The 18,377-nt window shown below is 42.3% G+C and overlaps 1 pseudogene; it reads right to left on the bottom strand.

Moving 5' to 3' along the window:
* The window catches only part of LOC127094812 (probable LRR receptor-like serine/threonine-protein kinase At1g53430), a 114,326-nt pseudogene that overhangs the window by 15,764 nt on the left and 80,185 nt on the right, over positions 1-18,377 (bottom strand).

Below are 18,377 nucleotides of genomic sequence, written 5' to 3'. Positions count from 1 at the left end.
ACCCAATGAATGAGAGGTAAGGAGGATGCCAAGGTGTGATCCCAAAGTCAATGCATATGATTAGATGTCATAAGGGATCTTAGGGCCAAAATTGGGGTCTTACAGATGCCCCTATTTAAAGACATTCTAACTGAGGATGCGAAGGTTAAAACCTTTGTATCGACTTAGTAGAATGGACTTAAATAACAACATATAGAAACAAATTTTGGTCCCTAAGAGACCTCATGATGCATATGATATGAAGATGCTAATAATCTATGTGGGGAAAATATTGCCACAAAGGAAAAGAAATTCGGAGAGACTGAAAGTCCACAGGAGCATAATGCATTCCATAAGGAAAAACTCACTAGGGAGACAGAGACTCTGGGGGATAAACTGTTGTGCGTAGGCCAGGCTACGACTTGAAAATTGCTGGAGATACGAGAAGAATTCCAATAAATTAATGGAAGGACTCGGTTGGGAAACCAGAAAAATTTGCAGGAGAGACGAGTAAATCATAACAAAACTGAAATACTCGAACCAAACAGGGGATTAGCGACTTCACTGAGGAAATACACACCCAAACTCAACTGGGGAAGAATGAACTTCAATGCAAGAGTACCAAAAGTATATTATCTAAAACCGGTTACTGGGTAGGAAGATAATATACTCTGACAGAGAGGCATCCATTACCGATTAGGGCAAACATATCAAGGATGACCTATTGAGAAAAAGGAGGTGTATTCATTACCGGTTACTGGGTAAGAATAGCCTACTGGGGAAAATATCAAATAGGATTTATAACTACTGATTACTGGGAAGAAAACCAAAGAGAGAATATCTGTCACCGGTTAAAGTGAACATATCAAGGACAGACTCAGAGGAAGAATATCCGTCATCGGTTAGGATGAACATATCAAGGATAGACCACCTGGGTAAATGGGAAGAATATCCGTTACCGGTTAGGGTAAACATATCAAGGATATACTACCTGACAAAGTAGAAATTATATCTATTGGTTACTGGATAGAATACAAAGTAGGATGAACATATCAAGGATTAACTCTTAGGGGAGAAATAGGATTTATATCTACCTTTTTACTGGGTAGAAAACCACAAAGGGAGAAAATCCGTCATCGGTTAGGATGACATATCAAGGATTAACTCTCTGGGGAATGAAATAGGGATTACAACTACCTTTACTGGGTAGAAAACCAAAAAGGGCGAATACCCGTCATCAATTAAGATGAACATATCAAGGATAGACTCTCTGGTGAAATGTGAAAATGAATCCGTTGGGGAAAATGAAGGAAGTAAATTACTTCTACCGAGTAAATGGGAAAAAGTAAAGTACTCAAAAATCGAGAAGAATATTACCAGTTACTGGGTAATAAACTCCCGAGGGACCAAAAGTATCTATCTAGGTAAGAGCTAGAAAGAAACGGTCAAACAAAGACTCAACTCCATGAGGATATAACTCAGGGGGAGTGGTTCCATCCAGATAATTAACTGGGGAGGAGACTGAAATAATAATCATCCACGAGGAAATAACTCAGTGGGGAATGAGAGAAAGTTAAACTCTTTCTGCCTAATAGGACGACACTCTATAATTGAAGGAGGACAGACACACCAAATTTGCACAGGGAGATAATATCACCGTAGCAGGGGATCAGAAACAAAGAATCAAATGTAATAAATGCGTAATGAAATATCTGATGCTGTGTTTTATGCATGAATATCTATGTGTATAATTGATGATTATGCTGACAAAACTATCACAAAGGATACAAATGTCACTGGTTTGAATCATCGCTACAACACCTAGCTGATCTCGACTAGATGGAAACACCTACTGGAGAAACATGCTGGGGATGGATGCCAATCATCTGGCTATGAATATCTCAACCCTGGTTGGGGAAGGAGAAAATATCTGCGGAGGATCCAAATCGTCAACTCTGTGGGGAATTTAAAAGCAACACCATATCGAATGGGAGACATCCTTGCAGGGGAACAAATCAAATACTGCTCAGGATCAATACTGTCAGGAATCAAAGATGAATTCTGCCAGGGACTACAGGAGATAAAACTCTATACGGGGTCTGAGCAAACTGTTGAGGATGTGAGCCTATAACTCAGCTAGGGAGGTGATTACAAACTCAGTTGGGGAAATCTGACTTGTTGTTGGGAAGGAAAAAGTTACCAAACCAATCACTTGGGGGATACCAACAATGCTTCACACTTTAGGACTCACCTGTTCTCAGACTGCTGTTGATATTCTTTACCGAAATTGATCGCTTAAAAGTAATTACTTTCATTATTATTTAAGAAATTATTTATTTATTTATTAATTCAATTTCAAAATTATCATCATAAAATTCAATTCTATTTAGCTGAAAAATAAATAAGAGTAAAAACAATTGGATAAAAGCTCAACTTTATTTAATAGAATGGTAGTCTGTAAATGACAAGACTCCATAGATCTTTTACAAAACTTGAAAAATGGTAATTTACATGGAAAAGGGCTACATTGAATATAATGATCACTAATCCTTCTACCAACTTCAGTATCCGCTGCGCTCTTGGCTTCGGTTGAGAATGATGAATCAGAACTAATTGACTTACTCAAAATTGCTCCCATGACTAGGGAATCAACCAACTGCAGTTACTTTCCATAATCCATAATTTTTGCATAGATTTCCCTAGGGTGGGTTACTCAATCTATCAGAACAAATTTTCTGTTTTTATGTCTCTAACTTTTGTCTGGATCACCCTTTCGGGTTTTTAATCCATCGAGACACTCATTTTTGCCTAAGCCTCCCTCTCGGGTTTTCAACTCAGCGATTTATTCTTTTCTTTTTTAGGCGAAGTATTTCTTGACTTCATCGGCATTCACGGGACGAGTGAACTCTTCACCATCCATAGTTTCAAGAATCAAAGCACCGCCTGAAAAGGCTCTCTTAACAACATATGGGCCTTCATAATTAGGAGTCCATTTACCCCTACCACCGGGTTCTAATGATAGAATCTTCTTGAGAACAAGGTCGCCTTCTCGGAACACACGAGGCCTGACCTTCTTATCAAAATCTTTCTTCATTCTCTGTTGGTATAACTGACCATGGCACACGACAGTCAACCTCTTCTCTTCAATCAAATTCAGTTGGTCATATCTGGTATGGCACTATTAAGCTTTTGTCAACTTGGCTTCCATCAAAACACTCAATGATGGGATATCGACCTCTACCGGGAGCACATCTTCCATACCATAAACAAGTGAGAAAGGGGTTGCCCATGTTGAAGTGTGGATGGATGTACGGTACCCATGCAAATCAAATGGGAGCATCTCATGCCAATCTTTGTAGGTTACCATCATTTTCTGGATGATCTTCTTAATATTCTTGTTCAGAGCTTCCATAGCCCCATTCATCTTTGGTCTATAGGGAGAATAATTATGATGTGAAATCTTGAAGTCTTTGCAAAGAGATTCCACCATATTATTGTTCAAGTTTGATCCATTGTCAGTAATGATCTTACTTGGCACACCATAACGACATATAATCTGATTCTTGATAAACCTCACAACAACTTGCTTGGTTACATTCGCATACAATGCCGCTTCTACCCACTTTGTGAAGTAATCAATAGCCACCAGAATGAAACGATGTCCGTTTGAAGCTTTGGGCTCAATCATACCAATCATGTCAATTCCCCACATGGAGAAGGGCCATGGAGAGGAAATAACATTCAATAGTGTTAGAGGAATATGAATCTTATCTGCATAAATTTGACACTTATGGCATTTCTTCACAAATTTGCAACAGTTAGATTCCATTGCCAGCCAATAGTAACCTGCTCTCAACATCTTCTTTGCCATAGCATGTCCATTGGAATGAGTACCAAAGGAACCTTCATTGACTTCATTCATCAACATGTCTACTTCGTGTCTATCCACGCATCTGAGAAAAACCATATCGAAGTTTCTCTTGTAAAGTACATCACCATTCAGGTAGAAGTTGCCAGCTAATCTCCTCAAAGTCTTCTTATCTTTCAAAGATGCCCCGGAAGGATAAATATGAATTTGGAGGAAACACTTGATATCAAAATACCACAGCTTTTCATCTTTGACGTCTTCAATAACAAAAACATAAGCTGGCCTATCAAGAAGCATTACAGTCAGATTAGGAACTTCATTCCAAAATTTCACCATAATCATTGAAGCCAATGTTGCAAGAGCATCTTCCATCCGGTTTTCATCTCGAGGGATATGATGAAACTCAACCTTTGTAAAGAAAGTTAAAATCCTCCTCGCATAGTCTCTATATGGTATCAAACCTGGTCGATTCGTCTCCCATTCACCTTTGATTTGATTTACAACCAAAGCTGAATCTCCATAGACGTCAAGATATTTGATTCTGAGATCAATGGCCTCTTCAAGCCCCATAATGCAAGCTAAATACTCAGCCATGTTGTTTGTACACTTGAAAGTCAATCTAGTTGTAAAAGGAAAATAAATGCCTTGAGGAGTAATAATCACTGCCCCAATGCCATTACCATACTGATTAACAGCTCCATCAAATACCATGCCCCAACGAGAACCAGGTTCTGGCCCTTCTTCAAGCAATGGTTCATCACAATCTTTCATCTTCAAGTACAAGATCTCTTTGTCAGGAAAATCATACTGCACTGACTGGTAATCTTCAATTGGTTGGTGAGCCAAATGGTCAACCAAGACATTACCTTTAATCGGTTTTTGAGATCGATATTCAATATCACGGATAACAACATCTGCCAACAGGCAACCCTCCCAGTTAAAGCAGGCTTCTCAAAAATGTACTTGATTGGGTCCATTTTGGATATCAACCAAGTAGTATGATTCAACATATACTGGCGCAGACGCTTAGCAGCCCAAGCCAACGTGCAACATGTTTTTTCAAGCATAGAATACCGAGTCTCAAAATCGGTGAATTTCTTACTGAGATAGTAAATTTCATATTCTCTCTTTCTAGATTCATCTTGCCGACTGTCGCATCCTGCGAAAAATCAACCGGCGAGACTCAAATAAAAACACAACACAGAGCCGCCACTGCGCGTTATTTATCCCAAGATAGGGAAAGGAAACGCTCAGAGAAACCTGGAAAGGAAATGGTCTCGCGACCAAAGAGAAAGGGTAAGGGAGTCGGTTACGCAAGGGGAAGGTATTAGCACCCCTCACGTCTGTCGTACTCGACGGGATCCACGTTCTAAAATAAAGAATAGGTTGCTAAACATCACACACACACACAGGGAACGCAGGTGGGGTTAGGAGAAGGGAGCTCGATAGGACATCGCATCCTATGCCTACATATCTCATCTGGACGTGAGAATCAGAGCCACTGTAGTTCGGCTTACGCACGCCAAACAACACAAAACATACAAACTGATGGCAAACATGGAGCCCGACGACCACTCGATGGAATTACGTCAGCATCCGAACCAAAACGCGCACAACACGGCAAACGTGGAGCCCGACAGCCACTTCCTGGACTTACGTCGGCATCCGAGCCAAAAAATAACAAGATAACAAGTAAACACACACAAAAAAGAAAAAGGTTGCCCGGAGAGGTCTCGCACGACCCCCTGCCTACATACCTCGTCTGGAACGAGGATCAGGACGATGTAGTTCCCCTGAAAGGGACTGAATTGCTAACCAGAAACCAGGGAAAGACACACTACTAGGGAGCTGGACTCGAGCCTAGTGTTGTCATGCATCGTTACCCTAAGTTCAGTTTTCTATCCTACTTGCATAAGCAAACTACTCCTATCCAGGAAAGAAGCAAGCATACAAGCATACAAAATAATTCAAGCATACATCAAATGAGAACAAGCATCTCAAACAGATATCCACATAGCACGCACTATAACCAAACAAGTGGCTCACACAATAGGTTTGACTGCCGAAGCGAGTCGTCTGTACGGGCTGGGTTTGCTCTTAACCTTGCCATTACGAGGCTAAGGTGAAGCAGATGAGAGGTGAAGTGAGGATCAGACCTCACAGCTCTTATCCCTGACCAGGGAGAGCTTCTGACAAATGAGCATGGGTCCAGAATGGGGGAACCCTTCTATACTCAGAGACTCTGACACAATGTGCACTGCACAGGATCTTGGGCTAGGATCTCAATGCTACAACCATGTAATAGGAGCAAGGAGAAGACTCAACTGAATAGTGGGGGATAGATTGCATATCCCTACCTTCCACCAATTGCCTTGATTAAGGACTTCACCTGCTTAGGCACAAAATTAAACAATCACAATCATCGCCTCTTAAGGAGGACTTCAGACAGTTTGCCCGGTCAAATAACAGACCGGGTCTCCAGACTACATGAAGTTAGGAAGTTATACCTCAATGCAAGTTGCTTAAGCAAAGCAAAGCAAAAGTTCACAAGGAACTGAGCAACTAAAAGTACCTGGAAACAGTCAAACACAGTTAGTACTCAGACAGACAAAAATAAACAGCAAATATTAATCAGTCAGACTATACAAACTAATGCACAACAAAGGCAAGCTATGAGCTCAAGCCCCAACTTCACAACCTACAAAACGAAGTTATGTTAGTGTACAAACATCAAACAACATCAATTGAATTGACTTGGATCATTCTCCATAAACATTGCACCTTTTCATCCTGAAAAATCAATCAAATGTTAGAAACTAGACCACTAGGCCAAGCCTAGGGTCCAAAGGCAAGAAAAATTCCTAAACAGCAAGGTATATCCAACCAAACTCAAATTAATGTCAAACAAAAGCCAACACAATTAATCCCATGTCCATATCATTCACCATGTTCATTTTATGCATAAAACAAGTCAAACTAGTTCAAATGGAACACCAAACATCCAAACAGAACTATTGCATTCAAATCCATATCAAAACAAATCCAAAAAATCTCAAATAAATTATACCTAAACAGGACATATCCTAGGTCTAGCATGTCAAATTTTAGCTTAATTGGACAAAGCAAACCATGTCAATGAAAATCAACAAAAACAGACACAATTACATGCTCCAAATCACAACATCAACACATGCATTCACTTCAAAAATTCATAATTCAATGAAAACAATAAAGAAATGACTGGGACCAAAAGCATCATGTTCTATCATGTGTCTATAACCAGCAAGCCAAATTTCATGTTCATTCAATACCATATGAGCATTTCACATAAGATCTACCAACCTATGTCACACAAGCTTGCACAATTGACCAACAGAGATGAAAAATAGCAATCAATTTGAAAATGCCACATAAAATTCCACAAAAATTCACATAGCTTCTTAACATGTTAATGAACACCCCTGCAAAATTTCACATCATTCTAACAAGCCTAAGCCATTCAAATAAATCCAGCAAGTTGACATAATGAGGTGTGACACAAATTGTCACACCTAGATTCCAAAATTCATAACTCAAACACCAGGAATCCAAAATTCATGAAATTTACATGTAAATAAACATCAGCCAGTATACAATTACCACAAAAAATTTCAAGCATTTCTTTGTAACCATGAGAATTTCACAATGGATATGGCAAAGTGTACCAAAATATATCACATGTTAATCAACCCTAAGTCAAACACAATTTTCACCATGCACAACTTCAATCAATAGGTCAATAAAATTCTACAGTCAATTAGGAAGTCAACAAAAAAAACCACACATTTTTCTGATCATTTAAACATTTTTTATGAATTTTTTAATGTGTTTATGATTTTTCTAATAATTATTTGGAATTAAGTTAATTAAATTAAGTGTTCAATGGCAGACCGGTAATTATCATTAGCCAGTCCAAAACGCGGCGTTAGCAATTAACGAGGTGGCGCATGGTGATTCGCTCGGCTCGGCGGGAAGCGCGATTTGAAAATTGGCAGCGAGCAGATGAACAACAGCAGCGGATTTTCCAGAATTTAAGAACAACATGAATGTTCTTCATCTCAAAATCGATTTCGCTCAAAACTCAATCAAATCTCACAAATGAATAACCGTTGGAAAGGTCTCACTCTCAGGATCTCAATTATGTCTATGATTTAACCTACAAGTTCCTAAATCTCACGGATCGATCGACTAAAGTTTCACATTCAAAGCTTCGAGTTCAGATTTCTCAACCTATAGTTCATCAATTCCTAAACTAATCACATCACTACGATCTATGATAAACAAGCTACAAAACGCACATAATCACTGGCCAAATCATTAGACTCGAGTTCTAACCTTGATTTGAAGGCAATGTTGGAATCGGAGCTTTCAAGGTGTTGTGATGCGAAACAGTCGAAGAACAAGCTTCAAGGAGTAGCCTGGAACACTCAGGATCAATGGCAATGGCTTCTAGAAGGAGGAATTCGATTTCACCATGGAAGGACCTTGCTTGAACAGTCGTGAATGGTGGTGAATTTGAGATGAATCTTCACAAACAGATGAGGTAGATGATGAATGAAGTTTGCAGCAAGAAGAATTTCGAAAGTTGATCAAGAATTGAGGAAGTTCTTGTCAATTTTTGGTTTTGGTGTTCTTGAGAATTTGAGAGAATTTCAAGAATTTGAGATCTGATTTTGGGAAATGTGTTTTTCTGTTATGATTAAATGATGATTAAGATTATATATGCTTGCTTAATCCATGCTTAAACCATCTAATTAGCCAAATGGAAATGATTAGTGAAATGGCTAATTCAAAGTAAGGGCAAAATTGGAACTTCCCATGCCAGCTCATTGCCACCTCATGGACAGCTCACACACTCTCAAAATGACATGTGTGAGCTGTTGCAACTTGTTTCACCTTCATTGGATGAGTATTTTGGAAATTCACTATGTGATGTCTAATTGTCCAATTTTCCACTTTCATTCCAAAAGCTATTTTCCAAACCACAAGGCCTAGGCATGTAATGAACATTCCAACAAGTTTCAAATACCATTTGTGAGGTGTAGCAAAAATCCCCACTCAAAAATTCCAATTATTTCACAAGTTGGACAATTTTGCCCCTGGTCCATTTAACTGTCCAGTTGAAATTTGACTTTTTGCATTGACCATTTTTGAGAAAATCCAATTATGCACCATGAAAGTACATGTCAAATGGAGTTTGTGCATATAAAGAACTTCCAATTTGGACAATCCATGTGGAAATTATGGCCTCCTGATTATGGGTCATTTTTGAAATTCATTGAGCCATAACTTGACAACCATACATGGGATTTTCAAGTTCTTGGACTTTTTGGAAAGGTGAGACCAAGATCTACAACTTTCATGTTGAACAAATTTTCATTTGAAGCTTCCTTGGACATGTAATTTTGAGGTCAAAAACTTTCCATTTTTGGAAACTTCAATTACAAGTCACTTTCTATTTTTGGCAGTTTTTGTCCTGACTTGATTTTCTTCATTCTTAAGCTTTGAAATGTCATATAACACTTGTTCCAACATGAATGAAGTGTATCCAACTCATTTCCACCTCCAAATCCATCAAATCATGTACAGTTGACCACAATTGACTTTTTCAACTGATAGATGAATTTGGCCATGCATTGATCAAGTTAAGCTCCAATCTCCTGATGACATGGCTCAAGGGTGAAACCCTAGCCTCAATAATCTCCATATAATCATATAATGAACCCCATAACCATCACAAACCCCCTCTCCTGACCATGCCCTGATTGGCCCAATGCAACTGATTAGGGTTGACCAGTGGTCAAAACCCTAATCTCAAGGAATCAACCCCAATCACTTGATGAAATCCAACCCTGATGATGATGATGTATCACTTCAATCAAGATGAAATCCAATATCCTTGGAGAATCACAAAACCCTAATTCACAGCCCAATCCTCAGATGGCCAATGATCAGTCAATAAACCCTAGGCTTGCACTTTGACTTTCTCATCTTCCAACAAAGACTTGGGAAGATAGCTTGCACAATGTAACCACATGATATGCAACATGCAATGCCTAATGACCTAAAAATGTATGTAATATGTTAATGCTAGTCCCAAGAGAGGAGGGCAAATTTTGAGGTGTTACAGCTGCCCCTATTCAATCCACTGTGAACCTGTCGATACGAAATAGCCTCGGCTTTCGGATGATCAGGATGAAGAGTGATTGAATACCAAGAACAGACGAATAATTTGCACTCTGATGGGAAAATAATTAACAACGCCTGCCAGCATCGGCGAAGAAACACAATCTTGAAGGAAAAATCCGCCTGGCACGGAGCAAGCCGGCCTGAACCCCAAAACAACAACATCGACCTGGATACCAAAATAAATGATAACGCAGGGATAACCATGGCCTGAACACCACATCCGCTCGGGATTATTATTCTTTTTCTTTTTTAGCTTTTCTTGAACCCCGAAATTTTTCTCTGTTTTTTCTCATTTTCTTGAACCCCGAAATTTTCTCTTGCGCAAGTGATCCTTGGATCTCTGCATTTGAACCCCGCTCTCCTATTTGCCACATAATGAACCCCATTCTCCGTTTTGAACCCCAGTCGCCTGACGATTACTTGCGATCGCCAATATGAACCCCGTTCTCCAGAAGATGCCGCAACATCCCCTTTTCTCCATTTGAACCCCATCTCCAGAAAATGCCTCCACATCTTTTTTTCTCCGTTTGAACCCCAATCTCCAATCTCTCGTGATAATTCCGCTGGCAACGACGGAAATAACACCAAACACCACTCTGAGGGCGACATGTCAGAGGGTATACCTTCGCAAAAGGAAGGTAGCATGTGCAACTCTTCCTCAGAAGACACCTATAACGACCTCCATTGGCCTCAGCCAGAGTCTAAGGTGACACATGAACAGAAGATAATCCTAAGGACCTCATCCCAGATACATTCTTCAACTCCAATCTTCATTTGAACCCCAGAAAATGCCTCAGCATATACTCTTCTCTGATTGAACCCCGATCTCCAGAAAATGCCGCAACATCTCCTTTTCTCCATTTGAACCCCAGAAAATACCTCAGCATTTCCTTTTCTCCATTTGAACCCCGGGATCGCGCTGATCGCGTCACGTCCTTTGACTTTATTTCCATCTCCGTTCGACGGAAACATTTCCTCCAATATCGCACTATGGGGGAACATTGCTGATCTGACGTCATGATGCTAAACTCCTCAGAGCAACACCTTCACTGTCTGGCCAAAACCACTTCTCAAACGGTAACCACGACTTGAGACTAGCTTATGCTTGCAATGATGCATGATTGATTTTTTCTGCGTAATGCTCCATAAACATGGAAATGCTACGCGATTATTTATTTTTCTATGCAATATGCCATGTTATTTTTCCATGATGAATGCATAAAAAGGTATCCCCCTCAAGGGACTCTTCTGGGGAATACGAGACACTCTGCTGAGAAACTCGTCACCGCTCCGATTTCCACCCGGCTGGGGAATAGCACTGCTGCTGGGAATAAGGCAACCCTTGCTGGGGAAGAACCTCCTTTGCACCCAATCCGCTCGAGAAACTGCTGGGGATAAACACCACCAACACTCTGTGGGGATACAACAGTCTTTGCCTTGCTGGGGATATCAATCCTGATTCTGCTTCGGGAATCCTCACAGATACCTGACGACTTCACTGGGGAAATGCTCACAGCAATTCCGCTGGGGAAATAGCAATCTCCAGACTCAACTGGGGAAACATCAATTTGAAACCTGCTGGGGATAACCATCCTGACCCTGCTAGGGAACCGCATACTACTCCGCTGGGGACAACCCATGCAATCCATAGATAGCATCAACTCAGCTGGGGATGCAGATATCCGTCCACTACGGGAACTTGTTCAATCCACAGGTAGGATGAACACTGCTGGAGATATATATCATTGAAACCCGCTCCACTCGGGGAGTAGCTACCCTCGGGCTTGGCCGCTGAGGAAACACCATCGTAAACCCGCCGGGGATAACCATCCTGACTCGGCTGGAGAAATCCACAGACCTGGGATCTGCTGGGGAGCTAGTCCTATGATTCTGCTTGGGGACCTCGCTGGGGAAATGAGAAAAGTTGGTATAGAACACCCGTCGACTCGTCGAACCATGGTATCCACCTCCCAATCTCGTATCAGCTTTCCACTTTTGAGAACTCCAGACTCGTCTGGACCTTTTCTGCTCCATCATCTTGTATTCCAAATCGCTTCGCGCTCGACGAGAACGTACTCCTGGGATTATACAGAAATTTCAATTTTCCGACTTTGAAGAGTCTTCTTGGTTAATTCCAAAGGTCGCCGGACGTCTCGTCGTCTCTTCATCGTCCCTCGTTCCTGACTGGACCCTGCGGGGAATTACTACAAACTTTCAAGTCTCTTGACTTTGAAGAGTCTTCTTGATTAATATCAAGGATCGTCGTACGTCTCAACGTCACTTCGTCATTTTTCGTTCATTCGTCTCTGAACGAACTCTCTGGGGATCTGTCACAAAGCTTCCGCATCACAACCTGCAAGTGAGTGAAGAATATCTAACAGTTCCTTCAAAACAGACCGTCAGATAAAACCGTGCCCCCAGGCGTGTCAAGATTTCAACACTTGGGTCACTCAACCTTCCAAATAAGATTTCTAGCTTTCAATCTTATAAACATGCATTGGAAGGAAACCTGTATGTTTCAAAATGCAAGATTCTTTATCAAAAATATCTGGATGTTTTTGCAATCAAAGCGGTAACGAAAAACAAAAACAAACTTATTTGACTGAATATGCATTTTATTGATTGGAAAAGTGTGGCTCAAATGAGCAATACAAAAGGAAGCAATTCCTGAAAAGAGGTAATTGCGCTCAAAAGGAAAAATCTATCCTAATGGCAATGTGAAACCCGTGATCTCATCGAGTTCCAACTCAGTTACACCCCATATGTCCTCAGACTCTCCGTGCTTTCTGCCTTCTGAACAAGACGCTTCTGATTGATCCCTACCGGGAATTATCCATGATGCTTTAACCAAAGCGCAAACGATCATGCTAGACGCAGTTGTTCGTTTCAATCCCTCTTTTGCCTGGACCGCCCTTTCAGGTTTTCAGTCCACCGGGATACCCTTTTTTGCCCAAGTCGCCTTTTCAGGTTTTCGACTCGCCGGGTGTACAGTTATTTCATTTTATCCCTAATTTTTGCCCGAACCTCTCTTTCTGTTTTTGGTTCGCCGGGACGCCCTTTTTTGCCTGGACTATTTTATTCTTTTCGTCCAGCGGGTCTATTTATACGAAGTATTTTTTAACTGCGTCCGCATTCACAGGGGATGGAAAATCCTCACCATCCATGGTCGTCAACAACAAGGCTCCGCCAGAGAAAACCTTCTTGACCACGAATGGACCTTCATAATTCGGTGTCCATTTGCCCCTTCGATCGTTTTGAGGAGGAAGGATCCTTTTCAGCACCATATCACCTACGTGATATACCCGAGGTCGCACCTTCTTGTCAAAAGCACGCTTCATCCTTTGCTGGTATAACTGCCCATGACAGATGGCTGCTAGCCTCTTTTCCTCAATTAGGCTCAACTCCTCGTATCGGGTTCTTACCCATTCAGCCTCTTGCAACTTCACGTCCATCAGGACTCTCAAAGAGGGAATCTGAACCTCAACAGGTAACACAACCTCCATCCCATATACCAATGAGAAAGGAGTTGCCCCCGTAGATGTGCGTACCGACGTTCGATATCCATGCAACGCAAACGGCAACATCTCATGCCAATCCTTGTAGGTTACCACCATTTTCTGCACAATCTTCTTTATATTCTTATTGGCTGCCTCAACCGTCCCATTCATCTTCGGACGATAGGGAGAAGAATTGTGATGCTCAAACTTGAATTCCCGGCACAGTTCGGCCATCATCTTATTGTTCAAATTAGAACCATTATCAGTAATGATTCTCTCGGGAACCCCATATCTACAAATGATGTCTCTTTTGAGAAACCGAGCAACGACTTGCTTCGTCACGTTCGTATAAGAGGCTGCTTCCACCCATTTGGTGAAGTAATCAATAGCCACCAATATGAATCTGTGCCCATTCGAAGCCGTAGGCTCAATCTTTCCAATCATATCAATGCCCCACATAGCAAACGACCATGGAGACGACATTAAGCTCAAAGGATTTGGAGGTACGTGCACCTTATCAGCATAAATCTGGCATTTATGACACTTCCGCACGAAATTGAAACATTGGGCCTCCATTGTCATCCAGTAATAGCCTGCCCTCAACAGCTTCTTTACCATTGCATTCCCACTGGCATGGGTACCGAACGATCCCTCATGAACCTCTTTCATCAACTGGCTAGCTTCTGCATCATCAACACATCGGAGCAAGACCCAATCAAAATTTCTCTTATACAAAACCCCATCCTTATTCAGGTAAAACACCATGGCTAACCTCCGCAGAGTCTTTCTATCTTTCTTTGATGCTCCCTCAGGATACTCTTGCGTCTCAAGATAGCGTTTGATATCATAATACCAAGGCTTCTCATCATCAGGCGCTGTATCAACAGCAAACACATAAGCCGGTCTATCCAGACGCCCAACCTCCACACTGGGGAACTGATTCCACCTCTGCACCTTAATCAAGGCAGCCAGAGTAGCCAAAGCATCTGCCAAAGGATTCTCTTCTCTGGGCACATGATGCAACTTCACCTTGGTGAAAAACGTCAACAATCTCCTCGTATAATCTCGATACGGAACCAAATGAGATTGATGCGTATACCATTTCCCGTTAACCTGATTTATCACCAGAGCTGAATCTCCATATATGACAAGGTTCTTGATTCTCAAATCAATCGCCTCTTCAATCCCCAATATACAAGCTTCATATTCAGCTACGTTGTTGGTACACTCAAATGTTAGCCGGGCAGCAAAAGGAATATGGGATCCTTTCGGCGTAACCAAAACAGCACCAACACCGCTTCCATTCACGTTAACGGCCCCATCAAACATCAGAATCCATTCGGATTCAGGGTCAGGCCCCTCCTCCGGGATCGGTTCCTCGCAATCTTTCGATTTGAGAAACATGATGTCCTCATCAGGGAATTCAAACTTCATCGGTTGATAATCCTCAATAGGTTGCTGGGCGAGGTAATCAGACAATACACTCCCCTTGATCGCTTTCTGAGAGGTATACTGTATATCATACTCAGTCAAAATCATTTGCCACCTCGCAACCCGTCCGGTCAACGCTGGCTTCTCGAAAATGTACTTGATTGGATCCATCTTGGAAATCAATAAAGTGGTATGAACCAGCATGTACTGCCTTAGTCGGCGAGCAGCCCAGACCAAAGCACAACAAGTTTTCTCGAGCAGTGAATATCTTGTTTCACAGTCGGTAAACTTTTTGCTAAGGTAGTATATGGCATGCTCTTTTCGACCAGACTCATCATGCTGCCCCAATACACACCCCATAGACCCCTCGAGGACTGTCAGGTACAGAATTAATGGTCTTCCCTCCACAGGAGGCATCAGAATCGGAGGCTCCTGCAAATACTCTTTTATCTTTTCAAATGCCGCTTGGCAATCATCATTCCACCTGACCGTTTGATCTTTTCTCAACAACTTAAAAATCGGTTCGCACGTGGCTGTTAGATGAGATATGAACCGTGAAATGTAGTTCAATCTACCTAAGAAACCACGAACCTCTTTCTCTGTTCTCGGTTCAGGCATTTCTTTTATCGCTTTTACTTTTGCAGGATCAACCTCGATTCCTTTCTCGCTCACAATGAACCCCAGCAATTTACCGGACCGCACTCCGAACGTGCACTTGTTCGGATTCAACCTCAGTCTGAACTGTCTCAGCCGGTCAAACAACTTGGCCAGATCCACCAAATACCCCTCTTCTGTCTGGGACTTTGCTATCATGTCATCAACATAGCATTCGATTTCATGATGAATCATATCATGAAACAAAGTCACCATGGCCCTCTGATAAGTAGCACCGACATTCTTGAGACCAAATGGCATCACCTTGTAACAAAAGGTACCCCATGGTGTAATGAACGTTGTTTTCTCCATATCATCTGGTGACATTTTGATTTGATTATAGCCAGAAAAGCCATCCATGAAGGAAAACACCGAGAATTGAGCTGTATTATCTACCAACATGTCAATGTGAGGTAGTGGAAAATCATCCTTCGGACTAGCTCTATTCAGATCTCGGTAGTCCACACACATTCTTACTTTCCCATCCTTCTTCGGGACTGGCACGATGTTCGCAACCCATGGCGGATAATTAGTAACAGCAAGGAAACCGGCATCCCACTGCTTTTGCACTTCTTCCTTAATCTTCATTGCCATATCAGGTCGAGTTCTGCGCAACTTCTGCTTCACTGGAGGACAATCTGCTCTCAACGGTAGCTTGTGCACAACAATATCGGTATCCAACCCTGGCATATCTTGATAAGACCAGGCAAAGATGTCGACATACTCTTTCAACAACACTACCAATCTGCTCTTGATACTTTCCTCCAAAGCAGCCCCGATTTTCACTTCTTTTTTAACCTCGTCGGTACCCAGATTCACGACCTCAATCTGCTCTTCGTGCGGCTGAATCACCTTCTCCTCTTGTTTCAACAACCTGGCTAATTCCCCTGGCAGTTCACAATCTTCTTCGTCTTCTTCCTCAGCAAGATAGATTGGATTGTCGAAGTCATATGAGGGTGTAACAGGATTGTTATCAATGAGATCCGGAGAGGAATCGCATCTGCATGAATGTTGATTCATGCATTGCTTTAGAACCGGTGTGACAAAACAAAAGGAAAAATGAAAACATTGCCATTTTTATTTGTTTTTATTTTAAACTGCAAAAATAAATGAAAAACAGGGAACACCGCTTTTGATTGAAAAACATCCTTTTATTAATGATGCGAATTTGCAAATTTAAACATGAGGTGGCCCTTACAATGGACCATTACGTGTCGGGCAACACGTATGGATTTCATGCAAATAAAAATGAAAACAAGAAAAATATTACTCTTCAAGGAGAGTGACCCGGATGATCTCTTCGGCCTTCCAGTTCCGGATTTCCATCCCTGGTACGCACGGCTTTATCCATTGGTCAATGTCGCAGTCACTATCAGCGTCTTCACCCAGCATGCAGATGTGATCCGGATCCAGCATTCCGGCGCTTGTGAAGGTTACCGACGTACGACGTCCTCTGCCTTGCCCTGAGCCTCGGCCCGGTTGATATCCAACCCCAAATCTGTCCTTCTTCTCCGGAACCTCCATCATTCTGCCCCAACCAGGAGCCTCTCCACTCTTGACCACTTCAGCAGCCTGCTTGTATGAAGCGATGGATGGTTTCTCCTCTTCCTGCTTAGCGAACAGAGCATTCTCCACCTTGACGGTTTCGAATGCCTGGCTAGGCGTCTCCCAGATTTCACCATCCATCTCCACGTACTTGAATGAAGACAGGTGGCTGACAAATATATCTTCCTCTCCACAGACGGTGACAACCTGACCTCCCCAGATATACTTTAGCTTCTGATGCAAAGTCGATGTAACTGCCCCCGCAGCATGAATCCATGGGCGACCCAACAGGCAACTGTATGCCGGCTGAATGTCCATGACGTAGAAAGTCGACTTGAACACCTCAGGTCCAATCTTCACCGGCAGCTCAATCTCCCCAAATACGGCCCGTTTTGACCCATCAAAAGCCTGCACAATCAAATCAGTCGGGGTCAAAATCAGCCCATCACAATTAAGCTTCGCCAAGGCTTTCTTTGGCAACACATTCAATGAGGAGCCGGTATCCACCAGCACATGCGAAAGCACGGCCCCTTTGCATTCCATTGCTATGTGTAGTGCCCTGTTGTGATTCCTCCCATCTACTGTCAGGTCCATATCCGTAAAGCCCAACCCATGGCTAGCATGCACATTGGATACGACCGTCTCCAGCTGATTAATAGTGATCTCCTGAGGAACATACGCCTTCTTCAAAATTTTCAATAAGGCCTCCCTATGCCCCTCTGAGCTCAGCAGCAATGAAAGAATTGAGATCTTGGACGGAGTCTGCTGCAAATGATCGACCAGTTTGTACTCCGACTTTTTGATGATTCTTAAGAACTCTTCAGCTTCATCATCAAATTTGTTGTCCGACCCCGCAGGCGCCGGTGTCACCGCAGGAGTACCTCCATTCTCAACCACAGCCTTTCCCTTTGCCCTGGCTAAAGCCTCGGCCTTTTCTTTTTTATCTTTTTCCTCTTCACCTCTTCTCAACGCATCAGGAGCAAACAGCCTCCCACTGCGAGTGAAACCGCTGGGACCGGCATTATCCACCTTTAGCACGGTGGTTTCACTTGCAGATTGTTCCTCCAACTTCTCCCCGTTGCAATACACCTCCCCACCATAATGCCATGGCACGGCATCATCTTTGTCATAGGGAATCGGCCCAGGTACCGTGATGGTAACTGGAGCCTCCTCGC

This window comes from Lathyrus oleraceus, chromosome 6 (assembly GCF_024323335.1).
Source record: "Lathyrus oleraceus cultivar Zhongwan6 chromosome 6, CAAS_Psat_ZW6_1.0, whole genome shotgun sequence".
NCBI classification, from domain to species: Eukaryota; Viridiplantae; Streptophyta; class Magnoliopsida; order Fabales; family Fabaceae; genus Lathyrus; species Lathyrus oleraceus.
This window is presented reverse-complemented; position numbering and strand designations above follow the sequence as displayed.